The 19,851-nt window shown below is 32.4% G+C and overlaps 1 pseudogene; it reads left to right on the forward strand.

Annotated features, from left to right (window-relative positions):
* Positions 1-1,277: 1,277 nt before the first annotated feature.
* Positions 1,278-19,851, forward strand: part of LOC149546935 (cysteine-rich receptor-like protein kinase 15) — a 29,597-nt pseudogene continuing 11,023 nt past the window's right edge.

A 19,851-nucleotide genomic window follows, 5' to 3' on the forward strand; every position in this document is an offset into this window, starting at 1 on the left:
CATTGTCAAGGTTTTGCTAAGTGATTCGAGGTTTAATATTTGGATCTAACATTCTTGACCTAGTGTACAAGGTCTAACAGTGTTTGGTTTGGTTTATAGAACAAAAAAAAAAGAACATAACAGTAAATTACTTGTTTGAGCAGTGAGCTCTTCTTGTAGTTGAAATTGCATATTTAAGTAGTGGGCTCTTCGTGCATACATTGTACAACTCCTAACAGGGACTCAATGTACTAAATGCTGTAATAGACTCCTAATAGGGTCCATCCTCTAACAATGAATGTTTATATTAGTACATCATCTTATGGGCATCATTCCCACTAGGGTTTTCCCTTTGATCAAGGGTTTCCCCAGTTAGCATATATGGTGTAATTGTCTATGTGCATCTTGTTATGATCGTTGTTTGCTTTGGTTGAACGGTTAAGTTTTGTTTAAAAAAAAAAAATGTTTTAACTATTGGATAACTGATTCACCCCCCAACTCTTAGTTATCTTGGTGGACTATTGTTTTTAACAATTGGTATCAGAGCATTAGGTCTTTGAAGATAAAGTTTAACAACTTTGGGAGATCCATGGTGAGCATTTTAGGAAAGAATGTCTGAAGTTTGACGGAACAAATTATGAGAGATGGAAGGAAAAAATGAAGACACATCTGTTGTGTATGGGTCTAGGATATTGGATCTTGACAAAATCAACAAAGACAATCATTGCTAAAAAGGATTTGGAAACTTGTACTAAAGTAGAAAGAGATCTTTTTATGTGCGACATGAGAGCTAGAGAAGCCCTATTGACTGCACTTCTTGAAATTGAATACAATTAGATAAGTCACTTGCTACTTCACATTTGATTTGGAAAGCTTTGGAAAACAATTTTGAAGGTGATGAACATCCTAAGAAATTGAGGCTACAAAGTTGAATTTGCGCATTTCAAAATGCTAAAATGATGGAAGATGAATCTGTAAGAATATTTATAAACAGAATATCAGAGATCACTGTAGGTATTAGATCTCGAGAAGGAACCAAAGAAGAAGATGAGGTTCTCCTTTACAGTAAGTTCTCAATGAAGCAGTACTAATGAATGGTGACCAAACAACTAAAGAAGAAAAATGACCAGATTGCAGATAAGATTTTGTTGCTATTCCCCAATCACCCACGACTTCTTTGTGTTTTTCTCTCTTTATACCGTCAATCAAGGAAGACGACGTGATACCAACACATTAACCAAAGCTCGGTTTAGTTGTAGTTACAGAGCAAAATACTGACCAGAGCTACAAGGGCAAAAATGATGTGTAGGCCTAATTACTTTTCTATTCTTCTTTTCATATTTGCAATGAGATTCTCATCTGTGATATCTGATACTTGGTATAATTGCAATAATCAATCAACTTACACCGACGGCAGTCCATATTCTACTAATCTGAATAAAGTTGGGACTGATCTGGTCAGAAATGCACCCTACAGTTCAGGGTTTAACACCTCTTCGTTTGGTCAAACTCCCAACAAGGCCTATGGCCTTCTACAGTGTGTTGGTAATGTATCAGTAGAGAAATGCTCACAATGTGCAGAACAATCGACTACTCTTCTTGGGGTTTATTGCAGCAACGCCATAGATGGCCTCTTATTTAACGATGACTGCTTTCTGCGCTATGACAACTTTGATTTCTTTTCACAACTCGATAATTCCATCCCATCATATTCGAATTCGGCCGTTGTAATCTCAGACAGCAGTGATGAATTCAAGGCTACAACCTCTACTCTTCTCTATAATCTCTCTAATTTAGCTTTGGACCCTACAAATAAGGGGCTCGCTATAGGATCAGCCTTTTATTCGACATATGAGACTGTGTACGGCCTCGTTCAATGTTTGCGAAGTTTATCACTCGGCGATTGCAAAAAATGCCTGTCTAAGGCAACAATTGTTCTCAAGGATTGTTGCTCTTTGGATGGAGGTGCTCAGGCCGTGTCTAAAAGCTGCATAGTCAGATATGCAATATATTCATTTTTCGACACTACAGAATCATCACCGGCAGCGATTGCAACTTCTTCCACACCCCCTTTTCCAGAATCTTCACCGCCCATTCCAACAGTTTCCCCAACTCCCCAAAAAGGCCAGATCCAATCAGAGAGTATGTAAGAAACTAATTCTAGTATATTTGTTAGATTATTATTCCATATTTGAATAATGTTTATACTGAAATGATTAATCTACATTGCAGAGAAGTCCTCGAGACAACTACATATAATTTTTGGATCTGTGGGGTGCCTGATTCTCGTGTTAAGTATTTGTCTAATTGCAACAAGGAAAATAATTAGACGTGCCATTTTTGTTGGGCCAAAGTTTCTGCTTGCCCAAAAGAAAGGTGGGCTTGTAATTTACAACCTTGCATTTACTTCTCTTTGCTCTTGCTTTAACATTAAATTCCTTAAAGCTTTTCCAATTTTATCGCATATTTCTCCAACCAGAAACATTTGATTATCAGCTTAGACGAAATTGTAGAAGCAACACAAAATTTTGATGAAAGTAACAAACTTGGACAAGGTGGCTTTGGACCGGTATACAAGGTATCCTTGACCTGAATTAACACTGAAATTATAGATCAATTAGGCTATTTGGGGGGGAATTTCTTAAGGTGAATGTGCAGCTATAATTATTGTTTTATCTTTCAGGGGACGACGAAAGACGGAAAAGAAATAGCAGTTAAAAAGTTGTCTGAAAGGTCTACACAAGGTAATACAGAATTCATGAATGTAAGTGAAGCTGATGGCCAATCTTGACAACAGAAACCTTGTGAAGCTGTTGGGATGTTGTGTTGAAGGGGATGAGAGGTTGCTTGTTTATGAATATTTTCCAAACAAGAGTTTGGATACCTTCATCTTTGGTAAGTCGCATTGATATCATTATTAAATATTAATATTACAGAGCTGTATGAAAGACATTGTAAATGTGAGAATGATTGTGATTACAGATACAGAAAAGCGTAGACAGTTAGATTGGCAAAAACGTTATAACATTATACTTGGAATTGCCCGAGGCCTTCTGTACCTTCATGAGGATTCGCAACAGAAGATCATTCACAGAGATATTAAAGCGGCCAACATTATGCTCGATGACAAACACAAACCTAAAATAGTGGACTTCGGTTTAGCCAGGCTTTTTCCTGAAGACAAGACACGAGTCCAAACAAAAATAGTCGCAGGCACTTAGTAAGGACTCCGATTATGACATCTTTGCAATTTCAGTTTCAGATTGATAATGTTAATTTATGGGGGGTTTCGTTTTTATTTTGAACAATGTTGTGTTTATGTGGTGTAGCGGTTACATGGCTCCAGAGTATGTAATTGGTGGACACTTGTCTGTAAAAGTCGATGTTTATGGCTTTGGCGTACTGCTCCTTGAGATTGTGAGTGGAAGGAAAATCGTTGAGATGGTGAATGTGTTAGATGATGATTCTTCTGATGAAATGGAGAATCTGCTTGAATGGGTAAAATAAATTTTTATTTACCTTCAATAATGGCTTTATAGAAACACAGTAAATTAAAGGAATCAATGATGTGTGGTGTAGGCATGGAGACTTTACGGAGGAGGAGATGTTTTACCGATGGTTGATCCAACAATAGTAGATGGTAATTACGTACAGGAGCAGGTGGTACGATGCATTCATGTTGGACTTTTGTGCATACAAGCTGATGCAACGGTTCGTCCGGATATGTGGAAGGTGAATTTGATGATCTCTGGCAACACGGTTACGTTGCCCAATTTAACAAGGCCTTATACTGTCAGTGCTTCAGAATCACAAGTATTAGAAGGGCGCATCCACAGGGCACCGGCTACCGAGCCGCTGTCCGTCTACACCCCGTGGGCTGCCCTCACTCTGATGTCCTTTGCTGACAGAACAGTCAGCCAAATAATTCATGTTGCGCAAAATTGTTAGGCACGGAAATAACTCTTTTCGTGAAATCACTACTCATGTAACATGGGTCATCGAGTTTGACTCAAAATCACACAGTTAAATCTTGATATTAATATCAGAATTTGACTAGCTGTGGAAATTATCTCCTACTTATCAATTGATGAGCTTAAGGGACTTTCTAATGAATGGTTCATAAGGCACAACACTTGGTGAAGGTTTTGCAAATGGGGTTGCAAGCTTTGGGTTTAACTATGGAGAAAACTCCGTAGTTAAGCACGCTCAGGCTGGAGTAGTACTGAGATGGGTGACCTCCCGGGAAGTCCCGATGCTTCACCCCTGTGAGCATCACCTAGATCCAATGAGTGCTAAGTGTTCCATTTATTCTCATGAGAGATGGATTCATGTTGAATCACTACTCATGAAACATGGGTCATCGAGTTTGACTTAAAATCACACACTTAAATCCTCATATTCATATCACAATTTGACTAGCTGTGGAAATTATCTCCTACTTATCACGTTAATCATTTTTTAAACTACAAAATATTTTATATTAAATGGTTTAATTGGATGCCCATGGAGAATGTAAATTAATATTTTAGTTTGCTGAAATTTCAATTGTCATAGAATGTAAAAAATTAAACCTAATCTAAAAATTATAAATAATAAATAGTATTTATTTTTTTATAAAAAATAATTAATATATTATTTTAATAATATTTTGTTGGAGCAATCATGTATCTAAAGTTTAGATTACCTTCAAATTTTTGGTTTAAGTTATAATTTAATTTAATTTAATTTTTTTTTGATGAATAGTCCTTTTCTATTAATAAAAATATATTAAGATTACAATTCATAAAAAAAGGGTCGGGGGATACAATATCACCCTGTGAAAGAGTTCACACAGTTGAAGCTGGACTTAAAAACACAGCTTCAGCCGAAAACAACTATTTATAGAAAATAATATATATATTTAGCAACCTTAGGCTGCCAAAGCAATGCAAGCCGAGGGAGGAGGATCATCTTTATTAGAAAATCCCCATGCATTAGTGGGATTGGTGGGTGGGCTGGGAACAGTCTAGCTGTCAGCAGTAGCAACAATAGCCAAGGGATCAGTGGTAGCCTTCGCATCTTTAACCTCTGGCCACGGAGGAGAAATCGCCAAGTCCAGGTGAGGCCATTTCCTAGAGTGCGCCCGAGGAGTACTAGGAGGAGGAGCCGGGGACCACCTAGAACCACCACGAGTTGGGGAAGCAGAGCGGCACCTCCATCCGCCATCACCACCACTGGGAGAGCAGTGGCGAGAAGCTTGAGAGTGCGGCATGTGTGAGCGGCGGCTTGAGAACTGGTGCTGAGAACGGCAGCCACGAGGCATCGAGGTGTCAGTAGAGGCATCAGAAGGAACTCTAGCAATAGTGCAGGGAGCATTGCCCCAGTGGTTTGGCAACTCCTATAGGTGAGCAACTTTTAGGGAAACTTTGTTAGCTTGCACCTGGATCAAGTCTATGATGGGTATCCTGAACATAGAACTTTTGGGGGAGGTCTATAAGACCTTGAACATTCCATGAGAGGAAGTTCATGAGAACTCTTCCATATCATTCTCGTCCTCAAGAGAGGAGTAGCTATTCTGCAAGAAGGTAGAAACCTAGTGGAAGTTAGACGGGAAATCCTCTGAACTTACAGCCTACCATTTCACCTCTAGTATCTCCACACATCCAAGAGGACTGTGAGAACACCTAGTCGCTAATGGCACAATGGAAGAAACTGCAAGAGGGGTACGAACCCCAACCAAGGCAGAAGCCCTGGCGGCTGCCTTAATCCCCTGCGTACCAACAGGGTTTGAAACTTGTGAAACCCTCGAAATGGGTGCTGTGGAAGCTGCTTGCGTCCCCATGCTAGTTGGTGTTGACGCTCCTGTGGGGATAGGAGGAACCGTAGCAACCGCCGCATAGGATTGCTCGGGGGCAAGGGATTCAAGGTAAACTTGCCCTTGCGCCCAAAAGTAACCCATTCTTCTTTTTTCCTTCGGCCTATTTGGCAGATGCTTCTTTAGACATGGGCTTGACCCTAGGTGTAGCCAAAGTGCAATCCCTAATCTTGTGTTCTGCAGATTGGTACCTATAACATGTGTCAAGTAGGTTCAAGTAAAGCACCTTCTAGGAGAAGGCTTGAGCTCCAATCTAGATTTCCACAGAATCCTTGAGATCCTTGGAAAGATCAACTTCGATGCAAACACATCACTATGGGCAAGCATTAAAAAATTTCTTAAGCTCCTTGGTGAAAACTTTGCCAAGGGCTTTGGCAATGGACTCTATGAAAGGCCAGCATGGCAAGGGTAGACTTGGGAACTCAACTCACACAGGAACCTTGAGCTTTTTATCATCCGAGATTGTGAAGTCTTGGGACCATTTTTGGATAACAAGTAGAGAGGAACGCATAGACCAAGGTCTATTGTTAAAGATCGCATTTTCTTGTGACGAGTTAACGAAGCAAAATTAAACAAAACCTTTGGTAAGGTTTTGCATAGCATCAATGCAGACTCCATGAGGAGTCTAGCACTTGTTAACCCATTCTCTGAGCATAGCTTTAGGAGGAGTCCTACCCACAAAATAACCTATCAAGGTATGTTTCTCTAACCAATCACATGCAACATCAAATTCTTGCAAAGGAAGGATAATCTTAGGATTTCCTCGTGAAAAACCTTGGAGAAAAACTTGCGTAGGTGTTTGTTCTAAGATGGCGCCATGGTAGTCCAAAGTAGCAACGTGAACACCAGAAACAACTGGTTCACCACTAGCTGGAGCCATTATATCCTAACCTAAAAGCTCCCGTAGTAAATGTGGTGTGACAAGTGGTGCCTACAGAAGGAAAGCTCAGATGAAGAGCCATACACAAGACAATTGAAAGTTCACATGAAGCAAAAAACCCTAGTAGAGCGAAAAAACTCTCTTCTGAAAATTAGTTCTCTCCTTTAAAGTCACCTTTGTTTATTTAGTTTTCATAAATCGTTGGATTTTTGTTTTAATTATAAAGTTCTACAGGAAAAAAAAATGTTATTTCTATGTTCAATTATTTTTAACCTTTAATTTGATTTGTCATCCATTTTACAAAATGTTCTAATGATAAATATAAAAAAAAAAATTAAAAAAACCACTTTTACATTTAAGTCTTGTTTTAATTCTAAATTGTAATATATAATTAACTTTAATTTATTCATAAATATCTATTTTCTATATTATTCATAACATTTTAAATAATTTTCTCTTTATTTTATTTTATGGTTACAATTAAGATTACATTAAGGTTCAATGTTGAAGAGTTATAATTAAAGGGTTAATTATAATTAGAGTTATAATTTTGATTTAGTTGAAGTGAGTGTTAAGGTAAGGATAATGGTTTACAAAATGTTATAATAACAATTAATACAAAACAAATACTTTAATTTTACTTTTACATTTAAGTCTTATAAAAAATATTTTAATTTTACTTTTACATTTAGGTATTGTTTTAGTTCTAAATTGCAATATATAAATATATAATTAGTCTTAACTTAGTGTTCATAAATTTATCTTTTATATTATTCATAATATTTTGATTTTTTTTTTCTTTCATAGTTGGGACTATGATTAGATTAAAGTTTAAAAGTTACAATTAAAGGGTTAATCATAGTTAGTATTATAATTAGGGTTACAATTTTTATTAGAGTTAGTGTTAAGGTAAGGATTGAGGTTACATTAAGAAGTATGATTAGTTTTGTGATTAAAGTTAGGATTTTCAATATGACTAAGATTAGGGTTGTGTTTACAATTTGAACTAAGATTTTGTATTAAAAAATACACCTATTTTATTATATCTCTTAGGCGTACCTATTGAAAGGTGCAATTGCTAGTTTTAGTTATGATTTCAACAAAATTTCTATGTTAATACTTACAATTAATGGTTTGAATTTTATTCAAGTTTTTATATATTGAAATAATTATATTATTGATATATATATATATATATATATATATATATATATATATATATATATATATATATATATATATATATATATATATATATATATATATATACAAGGTTATGTCAATGGGTCCTTGGTCTACTGGTGGTGAAGTTGAATGGCTCACAAAGAGCCCATCACAGATCAAGTAATTGTGCCGTTGCTAATTTTGACTAATATGAAAATTTATATTGCATAATGTCTAATATATCTAATTGATTAAAAAATATTTTAAATATTAATTATTTTTATATGATATAATAATAAAGTTAAATAAGATCTAAGAACTTATTATTCAATAAATTATTTAAAACTAAATAATATATACTTTTATCTTAATTCAAAATTTTTAAAATCATCCATAATTTTTACTTAAAATATTTAAAATAACATATAAAAATAAAAACTTACAATTCTCTATGTGCATCCAATTAAACCATATAATATAAAACATATTGTAGTTAAAAAAATGATTATAGTTTCCATCATGTATAGTAAAGATTCTTGTTTTAATTTGTTGTCATCAATAAAAAAATAGTTGGATGCATATATTATCTATTTTTTTAAAAAAAATCTTACAAATTTTACACACTAAACTAAACTTTAAAATGTATGAAAAGATTTAATAAAATATATGAAAAGATTTAGTCAGAAAAAATAAAGTATGAGTTTTAATTTCGAATTAAGTGAAAAATTATCTTAAATATTTTGCACAAAAGAGTTACTTCACTGACTACGACATGAATTATTTGGCTAACTTTGTCAATGAAGGACATCAGAGTGAGGGCAATCCAATGCGTCTAGACGGGCAGTGGCTTGGTGCAAATATGTTGCACTGTAGCCATTGCCCATCCATAGTACTATTTCATCTGTAAATGAAATCTTTGTCATTGACATGGGACTGAGATAAGCAGGAGTTATGTAATACACACAAGTTAATGAATGGCGATTTATAGATTAGAGAGGATTGCTTAGCGTCGCCCAAATATATCCCTTGTATGTGTTATTACTAGTGTTTGTAATGGGAGTCATAGGGGTGCCCACCTATACGTAATTGTTATAACTATTATTTATAATTACTTTTCAATAGTATTTTCTATTGTAACTTTCATTATCATAGTGCCACCATTTGAAAGTTAGATTGGGTGTGACTTTATCATAAGAGTGTCCAACTTTATATATATATATATATATATATATATATATATATATATATATGAAATCTATCAACCACTTTAACATTGAATTAGTTGAATCTTCTATTTTTAAGCCTCTTCTAGAAATGAATCCTTGAAAAAAAAAGTTACATCTAGTTACCATTGTCACTTAGGATTGAAACTTTTCTCCTCTACAAGGTTTATCATGTTAAAAATGGATAATATTTAAGATCACCTAAGATGGTTTTAAGTGCATCCATTAAATATTCAACTTAATTTTTAAAATCAGTTTTATGTTATTTCTTCTTTCTTTTTCGTCCTCAAATATCAATTCTATATAATGCACTTAGCTTTTCCCCGTGAAGAATTATTCATATTGTCATTGTTTTCTACAAGAATAACATAATTTGTTATGCATCTCATTTGTTGTTACTTCATCAAAATCACCTTTCGATGTGAATATATTTTGTTCAGAAAAACCATTTTGAGTTGTTTTCATCTTAGGTTCTATAGAAAAGTCAAATTGAAAGAACATATTTTGGCAATAAAATAATTTAAATTTGAATTTCTTATAACTTCATAAATGACTATAATGGGTAACCCTTAAGTTTCTTAAATTTCTTATTTTATAAAATAGTATATTCTTCAACCACTATAACATTGAATTTGTTGAATTCTCTATTTTCAAGCCTCTTCTAGAAATGAATCTTTGAAAAAATAAGTTAAATCTAGTTGCCACTGTCACTTAGGATCATATTTTTTCTCCTCTACAAGGTTTCACATATTAAAAAGACATACTATTTAGGACCACATAACAAGGTTTTAAGTGCATCAATTAAATGTCCAACTTAATTTTTCAATTAGTTTCATGTTAATTTTTTATTCTTTTTTATTTCTCCTACTCATCAAATATCAATTCTATATAATGCACTTAGCTTTTCACCATGAATTGTATTTGGGTTGGCATTGTTTTCTACAAGAAAAACATAACTTTTTATATATTTAGTTTTTTTTACTTCATCAAAATTACTATTTGATGTGAATACATTTTATTAAGACAAACCATTTCCATTTTTTCCATCTTAGGCTCTATAGTAAAGTCATATTGAAAGACTTATTTTGGCAATGGAAGTTTTTAGGTTTGAATCTCTTATGATATCTTCATAATTGATTAATAGATCAAATGGATTTGGTCCACTTCTATGTGTTTCAATTAGCCCTTTGATAAAATAGAATCTTAATCATTCTTCTATAATGAATGAGAAATACACATGTTAGAAACAACAAATTTAAAATCTAAATCATTTAACCCAAATTTTAATAATATTATTGCCTTTTTGGGGTTCTAGTATTAATTATTGAAAGATTTCAACTTTTCTTCTAAGAGATATTTTTTCTTGAGCCTCTTCAAGAAGTTTTCTATATTTCTTATAAAAGTATTGGTAATATTGCTTTCAAGTTTGTGCTTCTTTAATAAAAACTATTGCTCCTCTTTGTGTAGAAGTAAGGAAATAAGACTTACTAATACATCTACATTTGGTTCCATATGTAAGGCTAGTAATTATTATTTTTAATAGTATTATCTGTTGAAGGACATTTTTCACTAGTTTGATTGTTGAAATTATTCTATAATTTTTTTAAGGTTAATTCATTTGACCTAAACCTATGAATTGATGAGGCCATAAATGGGGACCTCTCACCAATTTATAATAATAAGAAATAAAAATCAAATGAATTTGAATTTTGATGTTGATAGCTTTTAGGGGAACATTCTCACTAGTGGCTATATAACTAACTTTGCACGTTCAATAATGGTACCAAACTATGTTGAAATTCTCCAATTTTTTGTTCTTCTTCTTGCATGTGACTTAATTGCTCAAAGTTAAGATTTTACCTTCTCACCTGTAATGATCCATGATATAGAACCTGTTAAGTGCATATAGGTTAAAAAGGTGTCACCTAATACTAGACACTAGGAACCCCAATAGTGGTTCATTTTATAACTAATTATATATTTAAAAAAAACTCAAAATTCATATTACTAAATTGCATAAAAGAAAGTGACCAAGCTCATATTTTAACTCATTAGGAAATTAATGTTGTTAGGAATGTGGGCCACAAAACAAAATGTAGCCCCATTATAGTTGATCACACACTACATCAGTGGTCACTCTAATCGAAATGTCAATTCATTTGGGAGCTCTAAAAATATTTTTTTTGTAATCATTTCTACCATTTTGGTCATGTAGCTCTTCTTTTAACAATATACACACATTTCAAAAATGTGCTCTATAACTCTTAGGCTAGAAAATGGAGCCTCCTCAAAAGAGCCGAAAGATCCTTTACAGAAGGGAGATCTGGGCAAGATCCAAGGTGAGTTTATGGGTTCTTCGAATATCAATACTAAACCTTTTATGGTTTTAAATGTTTGTCCTTGTAGATTCCTTAGGTCCTAGTCAAAGTTCCTCTAGTGGCCCTTGCTCAACTTGAGCTGGGTCAGTTAGTGGGTCCTTGACTCAGTAGAAGGACTTATTTGGAAAGTAGATATCAATTGTGAAAGTGGGATATATCTATTTTTAAAGTGAAGGAAGAAATGTGTATATTTTAGATCATTCGCTGGACCAAAATTGATTGAAATGGCTACCTCTCTTGTTGGTAAGTTTCTAGGAAGAAGACCTGATATTGTTTGTGTTAGGATCAAGCAATACTAAGACAAGGACTAAATTAGTATTACATAGCACTTTTACACCAATCAATTAATTTAAACCTTAACCACAAACATCAACATATAGAAATAGATGAAAGTAAAACATAAAGAACTATTGAAATCTTAACACCATGATTTACTTTTGAGGAAACCATGGCCAAGGGAAAACCCTAGTGGAGATGCTACCCACAACTATGTAGTAATCTGAAAATGGGTAAGTGCAAGAAGTTGGGTTTCACTTTTGGCCAAAAAGTGGAAGTGTTTTCCTTGTTTTTGAAATATATTGTCAATTGATACCAAAATTTGAGCCATTTAGAGATTAAGTATAAAAAACTTCAGAATAAAAATTGTAGTGCTTGGGATCTTCTTTTTGAATATGTAATTTATTTGTATACCCATATGATAGATTATTTTTTTGGTATGGATCTTTAAAAACCTCTTTTTCAAAATGCCTATTTCAGGACCATACCACGCTCGTGTACGAACACAAAAATTTGATGTGCAACTAAATGAATTTTTGTGAATCCTTTTAAATGAAGTTACCTGACACACCATAGATTGATGAGAACAATTTTCTTGAGTTTTTTAATGAATATATATTTTTAAAAATTATTTTTTAATTGATAATTAAGCTAATTTCTAAAACCTCTTGTGTATGGATGCCATAATTTAATCAAATTTTTTTTTTTTTGAATTTTTTTAAAAATTTAAAAGAATTGTGTGAGGATTGATGACATGTAAATTAATTTACAAAATATGAAAATTTAAAAAGTTATTAAAGTTTAGTGAATGTCACTATTTAACGTTTAAGAGATACTTTTGATTAATAAATAATGAACAAATAGCAAATGAACTCATAACACTATAAAATTTATATTTTTGAAATCAAAATAGTAAAAAATTCAATGGGGACAACCATATAAAAATTATGATAATCCCTAAATTTTTTGATTAAATGCCTTAGTAAAAAATTGGTTCATAAAGGCATAGGCTTGGTGGGACCAAGCCTATGCCATGCCTTTCCCCAAGGAAAAATCCCATGCAAATTGATGCCCATGTCACTAGAATTGGGCACTCAATTTGCAATTCAAAAATCGGGTGCCCAATTTGGATTTAGCCATTAACCAAATCGGGCACCTGATTGTTTAAAAATTGGGTAACCAATTTTTAAACCCAATTTTTAAACAATTGGGTACCCAATTCTAATCTACTTGTTGGGCCCCAATAGGTTCCCCACATACCAATTTTCAATGATTGTAATGATTGAATGATAGTTTTGAACTGCAATAATGAATTTTTGTCATAGTTATTCTGTTTTCTTGTCTTCTTCTACAATTTGCAAGCTATTGATTTGAATTCAAAACTAGTGCAAGCATGAGATCAAAACAAAGAAGAAAGAAGAAAATAAAAGTTTTGACAAATGAAGAGATTGCAATAAATTAAGAGAATGAAGCACACCGTCAACGAGAGAGAAGACAAAGAATTAGAGAGTTGAGTAATGTTTCAAAGGAGAAAGACATTGAGGATACCACAATGGATGAAGAGGCTGAAGAAGAGAATCCAATACAAGGAGATTCAGGTGCACATTCTAATCAAACATTCAATATAGGTGTGTCTCCAAACCCTCGAGTGTTTTCTCATGATGAAATTGGTGATTTTTTAGAAGTAGGTTACAATTTAAACAATTTAGATTTTCTTCATGAGAATAGATTGCCAAATGATCATGAACAAAAAACTCCAATGGAAATTCATGCCCCGAAAGAAATACCAAGAAAAAATGAAAATGATATTTAAATTCAAAATAATAGTGAAAATGAAATGCCAATTGAAAATAACAATTGTATGAATGTAGACATGGAAACACCAATTACTGAACAAACATGTTAGAATGATACTAAAGTGCCTGAACATAATTTCCATTTCCTAATGATGTGCTAGATAATCTTGAGGGATTGGTTTCATGGAGACAAATTAGGACACATGCTAATAGATTATAGAGACATTTTTTTAATAATAAGAAATTTGGGTTTCAATGTCAGTTGATATTGCAACTAATTAAAATGTCTAAAATGCAAAAAATAATGAAAAGGTTAGGAATGTATGCAAAACCCAAGAATAAAAATGAGTCTTTAAAACAAGTTGTATCTATTGTTGCTAGTGCCTTTGATGTTATCAGAAAGAGAAGTCACTCTAAAGATAAGAATGCAACACAATGGGCAATAACAACAACTTTAGTTAACAAAACGACAACTGACAAAAGATTGATTAGTAACATGAGTGGATATATTAATGTGAATCGTAAGACTTTAAAAAGACCTGTAAAGAGAAGGGTTAACTTTGAATGTGATCCAACAAATATTTTGTGGACTTCTAGTGGTAGAATCTCGAGATGTGATATGAAAATTACTAGTGAAGTCAAAAGTTTGGTTGAAAATTTTTGGCACAATAAAACAAGAGTATCACTTAATCTAATAGATGTTCTTAAATTGAGAGTTGACTCTAAAATATGTGATCCACATCCTAAACACCTTTTGGACATGACTTAAATTGAATTGTTCATAAAATTTGTAGATGGTAAGGTGTTAACTATTACCATTAGTCAAAGATCTTTTGAAAAGTGTAAACCATGGTATGTAAGGATTAACAAGGAAAGAATCACATGTTGTTGTAAAACTCATGTTCAATTTTGTTACCATTATAATATATTTTGATCTATATGTGGTACCATGCATAGTAAAGAAATGTTGCAAGAATGTGGTATAAAAATACCACCTCAAACTATAAAGGATTTCATATCAGGTTTGTTTTTTAAGCCACCTAATGATCAATACGTTCTTTTCAATGCATGTCTTTCTGGTACATGTGATATGTGTGGCAATCTTTCTTTGTTAATGAATGTTTACATGAAAATGCTTTGACTACTTTTGCACAACAATTAGTTGATGTAAAAAGATTCAAAACTATTGAATATCCATTGAAGGATGGGAAGTTTGGAAGAAGGTGTGATCTAGTTATAGATAAAGTTAGTTGTCATGCATTTATGGATGAGTTTAAGAGTGTGATCATACCAAAATATGTTAAACACTCTCAATATGCTAGATGGCTTGATGGACAGTTTCACATATGTAAGAATACATTTCCAATCTATACTTTTAGTTGTTGACTTTGTAGAGAACTACACACTTGCACCACAAGATGAGGTACAACCACAATATTACAATTCAATACAAGTAACAATTTATGTTCATATAGTTTATAGGCATGCAACTGATAGTACAGGGGTAAAAGCACAAGCCTGTGTCACCCTTTTGTAAAGGAAAAGGCTAATAAAAGTATAACTATTTACCTTCAATGACATAAAACTAGTATTATTATTTAGAATTTGACAATGAAGTAAACTAATGAAATGTGTAGACATGGATGAAGTTTAAGATAATAATTTTTAAAAATTATTTGCAATAAGAATTTAGATATTTTTCTATTTTTTATAGATAATTTTTTTGTTGCTGAAAAATGCTAAAAATTAGGGTTTTAGTTCCCACCACAAAACTATATGGAAATAAACTTATTTTCATTTGAACTCAGACTATGTTATAAATAACATATATAGCTAGAACAATCAAAAATAAAAATTGAATATAATGATTCAAATTTCAACTCACATGAAACCAATAGGTTTCATCTCCCACCACACTTTTCAAAACAAATCTATTATAGCCAGAAGAAAAATTATACATTTTGAAAGAGGACTCTCTCCTCTAGAACATCATATAATTTTAAATTTTTTTTGATATGATTTAATATTTTTTCTTTCTCAAAATTGACATAATTTCAACTGTTAAAATACGTGCTTGTAGAATTTTTTAATTACAATATATTATATCTAATAAAAAAACTATAAATTCTATATGAGAATATTCTTGACTTTTAGCTCTATAAAATGATGTTTGTATGTTACTAAAAAAAATCATAAAAAATAGTAAGAGTTATTGAAACGTCAGTTTTCTGAAATAATTTTATTTCTTCAGTAATTGGATGCAAACTAGTTTAAAACATGCATTTAATAGACATTTCAAATTGGAAAAGTGTGAGACCATATTTAACTTAGCTAGAATGAATTTATCTAGATCATATGTTTGAGAAAAAATGATTTTTGGATAGAAATAATAAAATTCAGTCATTCTGATAAGTTAGCTTGAAAGGTGACACAACTTTGTACTTTTACCCATAGAGGATGATCAAAAAATATTGAGAGAGTACCATTTCTATATGAGTGATAATAAACTCCATTCATTTGAGCTTGTCCAATATTGTTTGAAGGTCTTTTATGATAATTTAAAAGAGAGACAAATTCAAATGACACAACATTGGATATGGTTAGATAATTGTACAAGACAATTCAAGAATGCTAGAATTTTCTATTGGTTGAGTAGGACACATAGGAAAACTAATATCCAACATGTGTGGAGTTTTTTTGAGGCTGGACATGGTAAAGGAGAACATGATGGTGTTGGTGCATGCATGAAGAGAGCCCTTATTAGAGAGCAATTAAAATTTGAGGAAAAGCCAAATTCAAAAATGCACATGAGATTGTCAAATGGTGTAACAAATATTTATACATAAGATCAAGTCAGAACTCTACAATCAAGTATGTCTTCTACCTAGTTGAAGAGAAGAATATCCTTTCAAGATATAACTGTGATACAATTAGTGGGTCAGCTAAATGACATTCATTTAGGAGTTCAGATTCTAACAGTTGGACTATATGGACTAGGGAGCTTGCTTGTTTTTGTCAGTTTTATCTTGCAGGTGAATGGGAAGAATGCAAGAATATAGAATGGGTTGAAGATTGGCAACAAAAATCATTAGCACCTACTGACACACATTTTTGAGATGATATAGTAAATGAAGGCAAGAATGTTACTTTTGCATCAGAAGACTATGGTCGTATTTTAGACCTCATACAACCTATTATGCACAATTAAATTAAATTTTATTGTGATCATGCTTCAATTTATATTATTTATTTATGTACATGTCATTAATATAATTCAAGTACATGTCTTTAATATATTATTTATATATGTACACATGTGATTAAAATATTTATGTCCTTTATCTTATCTTATAGGACATGTTTATGCTGTTATTGCACCTAATGATTATGATGAACATACTGAGTATTGGCTAGCTAGATGTGTGGAACCTAAGAAAAAATTGATATGTTATCAAGTAGATGATAATGGTTTTGAGTATCCAATTGGGTCTGTCATTGTAGCTGGCACTTGGTTACTTACATACCTAATAAGAAGAAATGGTTTACCAATATTTGAAGACTACCAATCCGAAAAGAAGATTTTACACTATTCTCATTTGGTTGTGGCAACAGATATCAAATTAGAAAGATACAAAGGGAGACCTACGAATAAGGTATTATGGACAATTTCAATAGACAAGCATGAGACAATCATAGATGCATTGCAAAAGAGAGAGGATGCAGATGGTACAGTGGGATGACTACATTTAAATTAAACACATGTAAGTTTTTTCTTTATTGTGCTATTTTTATATATGTACTTATATAATTTAATTAAATGTATGTATGCATTGTCAATAGAAAATTAGAGAACTTATATATACCTCTTATGCAAGTCTCAATTACAATTTAAATGTTAAGGTGTATCGAACATCAACATCTTGTGCAATTAGACATAGTGAGTACATAAAAATTACACATATTCACATAGTTCAGATAGGTCATATTAATTTATGCTTTTGTTAACACATGTTTTTGTTTTACAATTTTATTTTGCAGGACCTCATTTGAAGAAATGTGTTGAACCAATTTTATATTTTGAGTTCACTTCTATTTATGTCATTGACATTGTCTTACATATATTGTGAAACATGTTGTGAATATTTAAAAATATGAGTTTACTTCTATTTGAAAGTTAAAGGTGTGCACTTGATATTATAAATTAATTGCCAATTCAAGTAATGACCTATTTTTTTTTCCATTACTTTTACATTCAAACATGTTTAAATTAATGTTTCTATATAAATAATTAAAATAATTAAAATTATTGTTCATGTACAATATACTTACAAAATGTGTCATAACATGAATAAAATATGCTGAAATAAAGAAAATGGTTCATACTTACAACATGATAATATAATAATCTATACTACATACACTAGCATGATAAGAAGTCATAAAAAAATAGTACATGGTCTAACATGTCATAACATGATCTATGAAGTCAAAAAATACTAATAATATAGTTAACTATCCTAATACAAAGTGTATCAAAATAAACAATATGTGTCATAAAAACACAATTTAAATGTGCCAAAAAGACCTAATCTATCTGATCTACATTCCTCTTTACTCCACGTGAAGAGAACTCAGATGGATCATCCTATGTAACATGAGGTGTCTAATCATGTGGGACACCTTGTGAGGTAGATGGATCATCCTGTATAACATGAGTTGTCTCATCATGTCGGACACCTCGTGAGGTAGATGGATCATCTTGTGTAATATGAGATGTCTCATCATGTACATGCTTAATTGAAATGAGTTTCAAATTCTAGCTTGCAAATAAATTAAATATTCACTACATAATAAAAATAATACCACATGAGATGGGTGTCCCTCTGTAACGAGAGGAGGTGCACTCTGAAAGCTACCAAATGTGGCAGTGGTGAGGTCCTGTAATTTGCAATACATACATTTTAAAAATTTGATAAAGAGAATAATGAACTATGTATGTACATAAATCATAATATTGACCTCAAATGATGATGTAGGTACCTCCATTTGGCTTAGTCCCATACTCTCAACAACACTCATGGCAACATAGTCCTAAAATTATGGATACATAAACGTTGAGTCAAAATTATATATACATGAATTACAAAGTATGTAAACTAAAAAGTACATAATTTACACTACATTTTTTATAAACTATAAAAAAATGTATATATATCATACCTAAGTAGTAGCCAATGTCACAGATGTGTTTTAAGATATGGTACCATGATGATCGTCAGCATGTCTCAAATGGTCAAAAGATGGAGTTGAAAATAAACTATGCTGAGGCCTCTATTCATAAAACCAAAACACATAAAATTATACATGAATCAAAGTTGAAGATTATAAGTTAATAACAATGTGTACATAAAAATAGTACAAATTATTTGTCTTGAGTCAAAAGTTCATACCGTAGGTATTTGAGGTTGTGCCTCAGTGGTCAATGGATCAAGACTTGTACAAACATCAAACTCTGTGGTAGATGACAATCCCTACAAAATTAGATAAAAAGAACATATGAGCACATGTTATTAAATTTGAGTTTGAATGTACATTATTTACAGCGTAATTCAAAGTACATATTGTATGAGGGATGCCAACGTCTGTGGATCTCAAAAGAAGACTATACTACCTCCTAGGAGGAACCGTATCATCCATCCTTTGTTATTTCAAAATCAACATACACTAATATGGTTAATACAATTACACATGTATGTAGAAAATAAATAATTATGTACTTTATTTAAATTTTAATTAAAATTTTACCTATTGCTCCTGACTGTCTTTGGGCTCTCCCTACAAAAGGTCAACAAATGATGACACATCAATATCATCTCTACCATCACCATGGGTGGTGTATGCGTCATCATCAAAATCAACACCCTCAACATTATGGTCATCATGTGCCGCATCAACATCGCTCTAGGGGCTTCTGCATATATCTCCACAACTAGTACAAATGTGTCCATGTGGACGAATATCTCTTGCCTGCATCCACTACTCTACTAAATTGTTGAAAAGGGCACTCAATGAGGTAAGAGCAGATGACACTTCTCGACGATGGTGTGGCGCTCGGACAACTGGTGTTGGAAGAGGTACAAGAGGCTAAGGCTATATGTGATTCCTTGTATTATCACTCAACTTTGCCCCAAGCCTATCTCGAGGCATCCCTCGACCAACCCCTTGGAATGATCTAATATCATTTAATAATTGAGTTTCAAACCCAATTCAAATTCAGCCCATAGCTTCCTAAGGAAGTACA

The sequence above is a fragment of the Cupressus sempervirens genome, chromosome 7, assembly GCF_028749045.1.
Source record: "Cupressus sempervirens isolate cs-2001-9-10 chromosome 7, ASM2874904v1, whole genome shotgun sequence".
In the NCBI taxonomy this organism is placed as follows: domain Eukaryota; kingdom Viridiplantae; phylum Streptophyta; class Pinopsida; order Cupressales; family Cupressaceae; genus Cupressus; species Cupressus sempervirens.